Consider the following 14,975-nt stretch of genomic DNA (forward strand, 5'->3'; position numbering starts at 1 on the left):
AATAAAAGAATATCCACATTAAAAGCTTTGTTTCAGCAGCCAGAATGTTATATGTGCTACCAGGGAAGAGGGGGAACCAGAAATGCTCTAAATGATCTTCAAATATGGATACAGGATGCTGCCAAACTCTAAATAACAGCAGAATGAGAATCATTTGACCATCTGGGTCAGGGTGTATGTTATTGGGTGGGGACAGAATAGAAAATGCTAATTCCTTTGAGGAGATGGGGAGAATCTCCAAAGCCACAGCCTTTTCTTCAGTGGCAGGTGGGAGGATAGTATCAGGAATATAACCAGATACTTTACAAAGGATAGGATAAATTGAAACATGTGCATTTAAAAGAGAAAACTGAAATTACTGTATTGGCTGTGACACACTGCAAAGACTGATAAGAGCATTGCATTCCCAGTTGAAAATTCTCCCACGTGATTTAATGGGATCCCTATATACTCATTGGCCACACTCTTTGGACCAGAATGCAATCTATTTTCAGCCTTTGTGGAGTGTCATGGGGATATAGATGGCTGTGGGCACCACCATGATTGGGGTGAACTGAGCACCCTCTTAGGAGAAAGAAGAACATAAAGGTCAAATTAAGGGCATTATTTAGAGTTAAGAGTAAATCCAAGTAGAATTGCGCCTGGCAAAGTCATGTTGCACTACAGGGGTGGGGATCAAATTTAAAATGTTCTAGATCAACTCTAATTCCCTGTAAAAAAAATAAAGCCTCCCAGTATTTGTGTGGTACATGCAAAAGTCTGCAGTGTCTTCTCTGCAGGCAAAAAAAAGAAAAGAGTACATTCCCACCACTTGCATCCCAACACTGTTTGCCAAGTTGAATTCTTACCCTTTAGCTGGATTTGTTTCTGTACAACTCTAAACGAGGCTCTAAAAGTTCTGCATCAGAACTGCTTTATGGTAAGTTTTTTTATAGAGTTCAGAGATCTAGGCAGAATTGCAGCAAAGTGCTAGATTTCTCAAACATTTTAAAGGAAAAAGGAAAAGTGGAGGTGTTGCCCACAGCACCCAATCAAATTCTAGCTATCATTTTCTAAATTGTACTATATGAATGGTGTCTAGAATCTGATTAGTTACTATGGGCAAGACCTCCACTTTTTGTTAGAGGGTTTGATGTATTTACCCCGAAAAGTTCATCAAAAAACACTATTGTGATGTATTATTACCTGTATTACCTGTCTGTCTCCCTCTCTGTCTGTCTGTATGAGTCTGTGTGAGTGTGTGTCGATATTAGGGAATTTAGACTGTAAGCTCCAATGGGGCAGGGACAGATGTGAGTGAGTTCTCTGTACAGCGCTGCGGAATCAGTGGCGCTATATAAATAAATGGTGATGATGATGATGATGATATTATACATCACCAATAGCATCACAAAATTGTTATATGTTTTATGATTTATTTTTTTTGCTGACAATAATTTTCAGTACATTTATTAACCTTGACAATCATACCGATGTGTGTAGATTCATGTAGTATCACTGTTGTGAATGAAATATTGGTTCTTTACTAGAAATGGAACCTTGAGCTTCTATTTCCTGCTGACATCATGTTGTTTACTTATTGCATTAACTTAGTAATGAAGCTAAATCCATGCCAGCACAATATAACCCTGTGTAATAAAACAGCTTTTAAATGTAACTAAGCTGTATGATGTATAAAGAGAATAGCAGTATAGGTTTGGTAATGAAAGATGAAATGTATAATTGGTAAAAACATGTAAAATTTGAGTATAACTTGCACATAATAAGAAGTGTTCTAACATCTGTATTAACCTATTTCTTGTTACCTAAAAATCCCACTTTCAGCAGCAATTTCTCATGCAGACACCAATGCCAACCAGACTATTTTTCTCAGTTCCCTAGTTATGTAGCCGTAACATGTTTTTTTTTTTAATGTCCTTTTTTTATTATATTTTATTTAAATAGCCCTGGCGTATTCCATAGCTCTGTAGTGATAGAAACATGACATACATATTTTACAGGTAAAAGAATCCAGACTGTAGTTATTTTGGATCTTGCCTGTAAAAAAACATATAATTTAAAAGGGAATAGTACATTCACTATAGGGCATAAGTCCTTTCTTCTTAAATTAGATCCACCAATATGGTAACTATAATCTGCTGCCTCTTATTCAAGCTGTTTTTTACATGAAGTAAAGGCGGAGACCAAGCAAAATTGAAGACTGTCCTTGACTGTATAGATGCAATTAGATGTACCCATAATTAGCTTTTGAAAAGGCCGGGACCGCAGTAAACTGCTCCATCATTCATTGGGCAGTTACTTGGTGCCACCTTACACGCTGTACATTAGTAGGGCAGAGAGATCCATGGCACAGCTGGGCTGGGAAGCTGATTAATGCAGGCGAGCCTATTGTCACAAAAGTTGACAAGTCCTTCTCAGCTTGTCTGACATTTTCAGAGTTGTCACATTACTATATTCACTGCGGGTTTGAAAAAGTGGAGATGTTGCCTATGGCAACCAATCAGTTTCTAGCTGTCATTTTGTAGAATGCACTAAATAAATGACAGCTAGAATCTGATTGGTTGCTATAGGCAACATCTCCACTTTTTCAAACCCGCAGTTTAGTAACTCTAGCCCTTAATATCACACGAATAATAAAATATTAGACTGTTAAAACACGAGCTATCTCTTTCATATTATGACAGTGGTCATTTCATGGGCAGATGGGAAATTGCATATACAGTATACTTGCCTCAAGGGCAAAGGAGTTGTTTGCGCGCAATAGTGTGGCCACAGGTGCACGGGTAATATGACTATTATACACCTTAACCATCCTTGAGCCTGCACGTTATTTTTATTCATTTTGTTTTATAATTTTGTAACAAAAAACTAAAACTTTTTATTAAACCTATTCATGAATTAAATAGAATAGTGTCCCATTTAATCTAGCACAGGGATCTGTGTCCATCATATTTATAGATATATAAGGATTATCTACAATGAATAGGCAGCTATATAATTCATGCTAATTTCTAAATTGTTTCAGTATTCGGAGAATTTGCAATATTGAGATCATCTCAGTTCTGATGTTACAGGAGCCAGCTTTTAAATGTTTCCCATTAAAGAGCTGGTTAATAATCTTTATGGGAGCTTATATTAAAGAATAGTAAAAAATAGGGCAATTCTCGTTGACCTAAGAAAGGCCTCATAACATTATCTTCTATTCTTTTCTTGATTGAATCGTTTTCAAGTTGGATTTGGGGAGCTGGAATTTATCCAGTTCTTATCAAATTGAAGCAAATTAATTTTATTGCAGGATATTAAATAGTGTAATGTTCTAGAGAGGCATTAGGGGACTGTTCAATTTTGTGTTTAAACATTGCTTTTCAGATCACCTATATTTAAGTTATACCCTTTATATTCACAAAATAATCATATCAGTTATATCATGATTTAAAAATAAACATGCCATTATGATATTTATTTTGACACTGTATTTCTAGTGATTTAATGAGGTTATCAACCTTCAAATGGTATATGTCCTCCTGCAGCGTTTATTAACCACATTGCTTTTTCTTTCTGGCTTCTTAGCTATGTATTTATATAATTAGACAGTTATTGTATAATACCAGTTTCTTCTAACAGAACAGTCATAAGGTGAATGACATGAAGAGGTTTAGGACTACCTGCACTTGTGGAAGTGGTGTTGTCGTTGGGGTGCTGCCATCGGTTCGAGGTACCGGGTCCTATGTCTTTGTAGTACTTGAGGTCTCCGTGGCACAAATTATGGTAATCTGTGTAAATGAGCAGAATGGAAGGGGGAGAGGGCTTACCTGTATGTAGCAAACCAACCGGGTTTGAGACTTTGTACGGGTTTTCTTATGGTGTGTGTGAGTGGTGTGGCTGGTAGTAAGGACTCAAGGAGGTAGTGGTTAAGACTTAATGAAAATACCTCAGTAGGTTTATAGCTGGGTGCAGATATTGTAGTAAAGATACTGTGAAATAGATAGCATGGAGGAGATAAGAGGGAAGTGGATAGTATAAGATGGGTAATAGGAGAAAAGCTGGGATAGAAAGTTGAAGGGATTGGTGGAAGTAATGGTAAGAATACAGCCCTGGTGGGTAGGATTACTGTGGTATGAGTTATAGCTCAATAATGTTCAAGGGCCAGGGCTCTGTGCTTGTTTATTGCTTAATATGGCTCTTAGAAAAGCAGTGTTTGTGTAGTATGCAATAAGGAGAAACGTGTGCAGGCTCTTTGCTAGTGTAGTCCGAGTCCATGATGAACGCTCGAACGCAACTCAGGTGCCATGAAATGCACGCTCCGATTCTGCTTTCCAAGTGCTTCAGTCTTTCTCCTGGGATTCTAGTTGTCTAGTGGGAGATATGTCTCTACTGAAGGCTGTATTATGTGGCTTTCCTGACCAGGGTGCCCGGTACTCCCATTCCGCATGGCCTGACTAACCTGTCAGCATTCACCTCGCACAACTTCTCAAACCCGGTTGATTTGCTACATACAGATAAGTCATCCCCCCCCCCTCCCGTTCTTCTAATTTACACAGAGTACTACAACTTGCACCACGGAAACATCAAGTGACTGATTGTTTGGCAGACTTGCTTCATAGATATGCACTGTGTGGATTGGTGCATGCATACACTGGTCAATGATGTCACAGCAGCTGAAATGACTACACCCTCAGCTTTTTGACCAGCAGCAAAATGCATGAGGATAAAGTCTTAAAGATATGGACAGCGTTAGCTGTCTGTAATGGAGTGAGGAGATAGTACTTTACTGTCTAATAGATCTGCAGTGGAATGACAAGCTAACAATGAACAACGTATTTTTTTTTTATAATTCTTTATTTTAGTTGGTCAAGTAAGCAAATACAGGGAATACAACTGTATTGTTGATGTATAGACGTATAGAAACAGAGTCAGAACAATAAAATCGACATGATATACAAAAAAGAGCTTCTAATGAAAAACAACCATTTTTACAGTTTTTTATGCGGTATCAAATAATATATAATTGTATTGAAAGTAGGAAATATGGGGATGGGGTAGACAGACGGGGGGGGGAGGGGGGTGGACCACAAAGCAAGGATGTGAAAGAGCTCAGTAGGTGGAGAGTGTGTTGATGATTTTAGACGGTAGGTGAGCAAAATGTATAAGGGAGCTGTGTTCACCACACATGGGCCCTCATCACAGGGCTATGGGTTAGAGGGAAGCAAGCGTTCTACAAATTGCCACGGAGCCCAAACCTGGTTGTAAACGTGGCCTCTATCATGGAGGTAATAGGTAATCTGTTCCATAGCTGCGTCATGCCAGATTTGCTTTTTAAGGGCTGTTAGAGAAGGGGGAAGTTTTTTTCCAGTTTAGTGCAATAAGGGATTTAGCCGCTGTCATAATGTGTGTAGCTAATTTTTTGGAAAATTTATCGAGCTCTGGAGGAGGATAACATAGTAGAAACACCCAGGGGTCCTTTGCAACGGGAGCCTGAAATAGAGAGTTTAGAAGGCCACAAACAACATCCCAGAAGGAGGAGATAATTGGACAGGTCCACCATATATGGAGCATAGTCCCTCTATGACCACAGCCCGTCCAACAGTAAGGCGAAGAGGAAGGAAACATGCTATGAAGACATGTAGGAGTATAACACCAACGATAATAGATTTTATAGGAGGTTTCTTTAAGTTTAGTGGAAATTGAGCTTTTGGCTATCCCCATTCTCATGTCATCCCAAACCTCGTCGTCCGGAGGGGGACCAAGATCACTTTCCCAATCAACTTGATGGGACCTCGGAGTAGGAAAGACAGCATCGAGAAATATCCTGTAAAGTTGGGATATCCTACCTCTGTCTTTAGGGTGATTTTTACAAAGATCTTCAAAGGGGGTTAGGTCTCGCAAAACACAGGTAGGCAGAAGGGACCGTAAGAAATGACTAATTTGAAAAAAATCAAACGGACTAAGTATGCGGTATTGGGAGCGGCCTTGAAGTTCCGCCAGCTGCCTACTTTGGAGAAGTCTATCGGATATTTAAGGCCCGCTTGAATCCAAATGCGAGCTCTCACGGCGGAGAATCCAGGATGGAATACAGGATTGTGCCAAATGGGGGTTAAAGGGGATAGTGATGTGGTAAGCTTCAGTTTAAGGGAGTGAGAATCCCAGAGCTTGATGTCAAACTTAATAGTTAGTAGCGAGCCTTTTGGATGCAGGAGGGCGATGTGTAGGGGAGAGACCCCATAGGGAAGTAAGATCAGGCAGGGTAGTATAAGCCGATTCTATATCAAGCCAGGAGGCGGAGCCTGAGGGGGCATATGAGGTAACAAGGTGTGAGAAGTGGGAGGCCAGGTAGTATATTTTGATATCAAGGAGGACTCTACCGCCAGAAGGGATTGTTTTTTTGAGAATGATGGCTGAGATCCGTGGGGGTCTATGATTCCAAATGAAACTGATGAGGGATTTTTGAATGTTAGAAAGGAAGGAAGCAGGAACTGCAACCGGCAGTGTTTAAAAGAGGTATAGCCATTTAGGTATAATAGACATTTTGACTGCTATGATCCTGCCCTGCCAGGAGATAAAGAGGCGCTTCCAGGAGGTCAGGTCAGAGAGCATCTTAGCGAAAAGGGGAGGGAAGTTTTCGGGAAAGAGGAGGTCGTAGCGAGAGGTGAGGAAGTCTCCCAAATATTTGATCTTTCTTTTTTGCTACTTAAAATTAAAGGTGGTCCGGAGGAGGTCAGTTTCCTGAGGGGAGGGAGATGTGAAGCAGCATGGCCCCTGATTTCTGAACAATGTATTTTAACTTAATGGCTCATATCAAAATTCCAATTTTGGAGTTCAATTCCATGATGAACCACCACTACAGTATTTTTTATCTCTTTACATAACAGCCAAACTATAAATAATAAAAGATGTATCAGATTGACATTTATCACAAAGACCTTTCCAAGCACAGTGACATCTTCAAGCTAAAGAAAGTTACACTTTAGAATATAATCTGACGTGTTGTCTGAGCTCTCCGCTGGAGCCCAGGTTGGATCTCCATCTGGGCCCCGAACTTCTCATCTGGAGATGCATCGACACACTGCCTGCCACTGACTTCGTATGCCCCATCCATGGGCATATCCTCCTCTCACCCTGCCCGACCTGACCCCTGGCTGCCGCCACTTCTACCTATTACAGGCCGCGACTTAGGTCTACTATTCGGCTGGTCTCCATACCACCGATCCTGTTACCTCCTGTTGGGCTTCCCACCTCGGGTCCTGCTGCCTCCAGCTGTCCCTGGCTCCAGTTGCCTTGATGCCACTTGCTGTTTTGTGCTTGATGCCGCCAGCTGTTCCTGCTCTGGCTCCCCTCTGCCGCATCACCATCTACTCCAGGATGTGGCTCAGGCCCACTCTCCGTCTGGCTTGTCCTCTTCTGGTCCTGATGCCTCCTTACTCTTCCTGATTCAGAATCCTGTTTCAGTTTCCTTCTGATGCATCCTGGTCCAGACTTGGTTGCCTCTCCCTGCTCCACCGGTCCTGTCTGCCACTGAGTGCAGGCCGTAGCCTGGGCTTGCCTTCCACATGCTCCTCCCTACTTTGGATCCCACTCCCTGCCCATTGCCGTCCTGAGGTCTGTCCATCCACCCACTGTTTGGCCTCCATTGCATTTATCATTTGTCCTCTCCTGCTCCACAGAGCTCCTGCTTCCAATCCCATTCCACCTACTGGACCCACTTCCCTTATACAATGTCAGTTCTACCTCACCAACCCAAGGAAATATACTGATAAAGTGACAGTTCCCCAAACTAATACCTGATCACATCTCTGAACCATTTATTAATGAATGTTATGGTGCTAATTACATTGTAATTACTCAATATAACACACATGGCCACCCTCTGTCCACCTACTGGCCCCACAGGTGACCACTCTCTGTCCTCCTCCTGGCTTCACTACCCCCTGCCCAGCAGCTCCACTTTTGCTGTCCCTGCACCTGAACTCACTTGGTCTATTTTCGATTCTGCTCTACTTGCACTTGGTCTCACCTGGCCTCAGGTCCTGGCCTACATTCCCCGTACCTGACTCACCTGATGTACTGCTCACTACTGCACCACTTAAATTCACTTGTTCCTGTGGACTCTAATCCTGCTCCTGTGGACACTCATCCTCCGGATTTACCTGTACCGGTGAACACTCAACTCTGCTTTTCCTGATTCCTATCTGCTCTGCCTGTTATTGTACCATCTAGAACTTTACTTGTTATTTCAACCTCTGCACTTCTGGTTGTTATCATATTGCTATGCCTCGCACTTTACTCACTATAGTTGTACCTTATTGTTATAATTTTGGCTATTTAGTATTTACTGTTTTATCCTCTTCTGGTTGCCTCTGATGCTCCTTGCCCCTGTCTTTATACTCTTGACCTCTCATCCTGTCTCTCCCCACTCTGGTACCACTACCTCTCTACTACCTTGTCAATACCTGACCTTCCTCACATCCTTTTTCTCGCACGACCCGTCCCCATTCCCACGCCGCTCTCATACACAAGTTGTCCACTCCCTGCCTATCCTCCAGTTCCTTCCCCTCTCCTCCATCTTTTGTTTTTTTCTCCCTCCTTTCCTGGTCTTTCACCATACCTCCCTGGCTCCATCAGTCTGTCCCCTAATTTGAGCACCTTCAAACGGGCTTTAAAAACCTATGTGTTCCTTAAAGCCTATCAGGCATCCACCTAACTTTCACCACCCTTGTTCTCCTCACCTCCCAGTCTCTTCTTGCGCTTGATGCCCTCCGTTGACTCCTCTCGTGCTTGCTGTCCGTTTCCCCCTTTAGTATGTAAGCTCCTACGAGCAGGGCCCTCTTCCCTTCTGTCTCTTTACCATTTCTTCTTCTCGAACGTCACTGTACTTGCTATGTTTGGAGCTTTTGGAGTCTTGGGTTAACTCGTTTTGCTCTGTACTGTTGTATCCTGTACTGTTTTGGTCTACTGTTTTTATATTTTGTACGGCGCTGCGGAAACCTTGTGGTGCCATATAAAGAATAATAATATTTTTTTAGCAAATGGAGTATCCACATTTTAAATTGACAAAGGAAATTCTAGAATGTATGTATTGTGGTTATGGGGCCAATAAAAATAGGTATTAAGAAACAAATGCACCTATTTGTCCACCAATGTATACTGGATCATGATCTCATTCTGCTTTTGAAGTGGGTTTGTTCACTTTACAGATATGTTAGTAGAATTCCCTTTTTCTCAATTACTGCTGCTCTTTGGAATCTCATTTAGGACTTAAGTGAGGAGACATCATGGCTATCTTTATTTCAGCGGTCACATTAGTACAACATAATATTTTAATTACATTGGTTTATGTATGCATATAAAATGTGCCTAGATGGAAACTGGCTCCCTCTTCCACATTTTTTGGACTTGCCCCAAAATTAAACCATGGGATGAAGTTTTTGGATAAATCCAATAATGAACTTCTACACCCACCACAACCATCTCTGGCCCTTCAACTATAGCCACACGATTTCCCAGCTCACCACCGGTATGTTCCTGGACATATCTTAAGTGCCGCTAGAGAGACTACTGCTCAGCACTGGAAGAATCCAGCTTCCCCGTCTCTCTCCAAAATTATAGCAAAGACTTAACATAGCTATATCATGGAAACTATCGGTTTCAAGTATTCCACTTCAGTAACCTCCCCCCTGATAAAGTGGTTCACCTGGTCTGACTATTACGCTACCCATATGGCCGAGGCCTCGCCCTCTAGGTCCAGTTAGGGTTCCCACCCCATCCTTTGGACTGACCATACGATGGGCCATATTGCATACCAATAGAGAATTTCTCCTTATGATACAAAGGCGCTGATCTCTCTTAGGAACTGTATCCTGGGCAGCCACTATTATTTTAATATTCAACCATTATAGTTCTAAATGCTTATTTTGAAGAGATGAGGACCATTCTTGGTGACTTCACATAAATTTTATTAAGATGTTTTCTCTATTACATTGCATACTTAATTACTAATGTTTTCTAATTTACAAAATGCTTAGATATTGTATGTTTTATTTTATGACACTATTGCTGCCCCTGTGTGGGTTTAACTTTCATTTGTTGTTAAACATTTTTACATTAAAAAAACCTTATTAAAAAATAAATGAAAAAAAAACCCCACAAAAAACAGGTTCTTTTGTGATTCACTAAACTCTGCAGGCTCCCGCTAAACCAAAAGAACCTCCCAAAAATGCAGTTTCTATCCCTTTTTGTTTAGTAAAACATCTGCAAAAAGAAATCTTATTTAGGCACAGAACTGATTGCATTACTGCTGCTAGTTTGCAATGTTGAAGAGCCACCCCGAACCACACATGACCAGCATCTACAATACAATTACTGCAATTGGGGGAATTGCACAGAAATAAACTGCACAATGTGCATTATTAAATTACCTCTTTTGCTTTGTTGTTTTTCTTGTAGTGTCTACAATAAAAGCTTCTAAACAACATTTTTTTTTTATCTTACTTTTTCAAAAAAAAAATGTATTACTGAAGCAATAAATAAAAAAAAACACTTGCGCTCATGTTTTATCTTCAGAAAGATTCAAAGAAAGAAATTGCTCTTACATGTCCAGTAACATACAAAATTATAATTGAGTTAAGAAGATTAAACTGTGCGGTAAATAGGGATTAGCTAACTGATTAGTCTTTAACGAGAAGATTAAGGTCTAATCCATCTTCCATGGCTTAAAATAAAAACTTACTATTTTGGCTTTGGTTTAGAACCATAAAACTGTGAAATATGTAGATATTAAAGAGCGCCTGTTGCCTACACACAGTGGAGGTAGCCATTTTGTAGGCTGAACCACTAATGATGAGAATTTCAACTATTAATGCACTAGGTACCAGTGTCATTACTAATCTACAAAGCCATTGAAATGGAATCTACTCTTACGTGGCGATTGTAATGGACAATTTGGTTGTGACAGAAGTCAATACATTTGTGAACTCAAAACGTTCACCCAATAAAAATCATGCCAGAAAACACCCCTGTTGCTCCAGACCCAGCCCTAGCTCTTCATGTATACCCAACCTCCATTCCAAAGCAGGATCGCTACCTCCTAGGCCACATATTGATAGCCGCTAGAGCGTCAATAACACAAAACTGGAAGTCTCACGTTTCCCTTACCATTACCCAAATCATTTCTAAGATACAGTATAGCTTTGAGATGGAAACAGATATGCCCTATTCCTCATCTGCATCAGCCCCTATCATGAGATGGTTTAGGTGGCATGAATACATCACAGAAGGCCCGGGGCTCCCCAGGATACTCCCGATTACCCAATAACTCACTCTCCAGCGGCCCTTATAGAGTCCCCCCAGCCCACTGATCAGTTCTTATCCCCTGGTACCCCTCCCATGATGAAGGTTAAATAGGTCTTGTATTTCTTTATCCTTAAATGTATATTGTTGATATTGTGATCTTTATCTCAACTGTGTGATTCCCTTCCCCCTGTGTAGGGATTCCTTTGTATGTTTTTTCTTCTCCCTTTTTTTTTCTGTACCCCATTATACTTTTGAAAATGTTGAATAAAAAATATTGATGCAAAAAAAAAAACAAAAAACAACCTGATGAGCACATGATTTTTTGTGTGTGATAATTGGGCTGCAGGAAACATTTTACCCCTTAGAGAGATTCATTCGCCCAGCCCATAGAACTTAACACCCACAAATGCATTGAAATTTGAAACAGAACTGGTTGTGTTGCATGAAGTCTACTACAGAGTATGTGGGTACCATCATACACAACCTATAATGCTGCTTCAGCCAGGATCATATAAGAGTTCAATTTAGAAACACACGCAAGTAGCCAAACTGAATGGGATCCATCCATTGAGCACTCCGAACACTATAATGCAGGAAGAGATCCAGCTGATCAGCATGTTAGTATGGTTGGGAGAGGACCGCTCAAGGCAGACAAAAAAAGGACTTCTGCGGTTATCTTCTGACTACATTTACCCTATTATCAGACATGGGGGTCGTTGTGGGATGACACATGCTGCCATATAGGGCTAATTGGCCAATATTTCAGTGTATGTGACCAGCATTAAATGAACACGTTTAGCCTTAAAAGCCCCAAACCCGCTCAAATGGAACTGGCAGTACATTTAATGCTGGGTGTTAAAACAAGACTACGCACTGGATCACCATATCTCATGCATTATACAAAGGATGGAAAACTATAAAAAACGTGCCAGGAAATCGTAATGTGCAAATAAGGTTCACACTATAAACTATATATTAAGATACAGACAGGGGAGGATGATCACACTGCCGCTAAAATGCATACAATACGAATAGACTAAACGGTATGGCAACGTCATTTCTACTTGGCAAGATAGAAATCATAAAATAAGCAGGTTTAGGTTTTAAACTAGGTTGTGGAATTCTCGCCCTTTTAAGTACAGCTCATTTACAAGACCATCAGATAACAATGTTACCCAGTACCGAATTTAATTCTAGGACTATAATGGTCAGGGCTTGTGGGAATATTTAATCACATTACAATCCCTACAGTTAATGTCAGGATTTGTCATGCTAGAATTGATAATGGGTTTAAAACAAACATAACAGCCCTGAGTTCTGCAGAATTGACCGTAGTTATGAACATATAACCAATGCACGACTTTAAAGGAAGTGCTCTTGAGCTTATCTTCACCTCAGATTAAAAACAGGTCTAATCTGTACACCCAGAAAACATGTTAATAAGTGTGAAACAGGCTGCATGTAGGGACCCGGTCTCAGCACTTGACTGACTTATACTCTGCATCAGTGCTTTACCCACTGGATATTCAAAGGACATCATGTAAACGGCAGAAGTGACAACTAGTATAATGGACTTGCTTATTTGCATATATCAGCGACTAGGGAGCTTCCTGGAGTTACACACTTAACCCAGATTAATTCAAATTAACAGGAGTGAGTCTTGTAAATGGCAGCATTGGAGGTGTAGGAGGAGCGTATGAAGTTATCTGAATTAAAAAAAAATTACTTTAATAATTACTTAAATATAAGACTATTTCTCACATGCTTAAATCACTTAACCAGAAGTTTTTGTCCCTCCATAGCTCCTTAACTTTTTGAAATGCATAAGTGTAAATGAGAATCATTTATTTCTTAGTCTACCCAAATGAGCATTGTTTTCTAATGGCTTTCTTTTGGTTTCAAACTGGAACAAATATTGTACATTATAAGCATTACATAGGGGTAAAAGGCAAGCACACAAAAAAAAAACAAAAAAACCACATACGATTCTTTACATTTACTGAAAATAATTAATGCAGTCCCTGACATTTAACTTGCATTTTAATCTTAATTATGAATTCTTTGTTTGGTATGACAATTAAATGGACCCAAGAACTAAACTACTCATTTCAGTTTTAAACAATTAAAATATTTTGGGTGGGGATAAGGATAGATCAGGAGTACACTGAAAGTGCACTGGGGGTGGAGAATTGCGTGTGGATGTGGGGTAACAAATTGCGTGCAACATTTACAGATTGTAGCGCCCAAAGCATCCACATAACTGTAGGAGTGCCTGACACCCATGAAAAACGCATCCATGTCATGCAAGATGGGGGTGACACTTTTGATGACATAGGGAAGATATTGAATAGGTGACATGGACATTTACATTTTTCATCTATTTTTCATTGTATTTACTTCTCTATTTTTGCACTCCGTGCCATAGAGGCACGGAGGGACTTGATCCATCTAATTTGCCGCTCAACAATGTTATATTACTGCTAATAGGGATCCAATATTAGCTTCAGATCACCATCAGTGATCTTTTGTTATGGAGAGGCAAGAAAGAAAACAGCCTCCTTTGATGGCAACTAAGGACCACACAAAATCTCTAGTCTGCCAATTTTATTCCTAAAAACCAGAGACCCCATTTGATTTTAGACAGACCATCTTAAATCTGGAAAAAGCCATCCCAAGAAAGTTTAGATTCCCCAGCTGTATTAAACTTTACCACCTCTGCGTTATTCTACCTACTACCCTTTCAAAAAGGCAATTCTTCAAATTTTTCCTAAATCTGCTACCCTCCAGTGTTTTTGAATGTCATCTTGTGTCAATTCTATTCCTTCTCTGCTTAATGCTTATACCCCTCTTCCTTTTCTGCTCCAAGCTATACTTCTTGAGGTCCTTTAGCCTTCCTGGCAAGTTTTATTATGTAGATCAGGCACTTTTTAGCAGCCTCTAATTTATTTGCCTTCAGGAGATATTACCTTTTGAACAAAACACAGTGTTCCAGGTGTGGACTCACCAATAACCTATAGTATCCAAAAAAAACTAACAGTGGTCGTCTTCAGCGCTGAAGTCCATGTTGTTTATCACCACCTCTTTTTCCACTACTAATGCCGCCTCCAATACAACCTAGGGTACGCCTGGCCTTCCTTATGCTTTGCTAAATGATCTTGCCTAGCTTTAAGTCACCTGAAATAGTAACTGTTAAAAATGGCAATTACTGTGAAGAATGGGATTCTTTTTTTTTTTTTTTTTTTTTTTTTTTTTTTTGAGTCATTAATATTGTGCCACTTTTGCACTGAACTATTGTTGCCACACTCTCAAGGCCTGATCAACCAATAGGCTGAAGCCTGGGGGAAGGGGGCAGCATTCCAGGAAAAAAAAATAAAAAATGTGCACACCCAAAGCCTCCCCTTGTGCCAACTCCATGCTGCCACTCCCTCCCCACGGTGTCAGTGAGGAGCTGCAGTAAAAGGAACAGACTGCCGACATAAGAGAAGACTGAAGCCAGGTAAGTAAAGATTTGTGTTTGTGCAGGGGCATAGTGTGATGGAGGGGGACAATGCACTGCAAAGTGACAATGTGATATGGGGCACAGTGATTTAATGGCTGGGATGGTCATGAATTAGCCACTGGGGGTTGAGACATTTATGCATACATAAATTTCACAAATGTTATAAATTGGCATGTGTAAGGTATGTGGG

Source organism: Mixophyes fleayi, chromosome 6 (genome assembly GCF_038048845.1).
Source record: "Mixophyes fleayi isolate aMixFle1 chromosome 6, aMixFle1.hap1, whole genome shotgun sequence".
NCBI lineage: Eukaryota > Metazoa > Chordata > Amphibia > Anura > Limnodynastidae > Mixophyes > Mixophyes fleayi.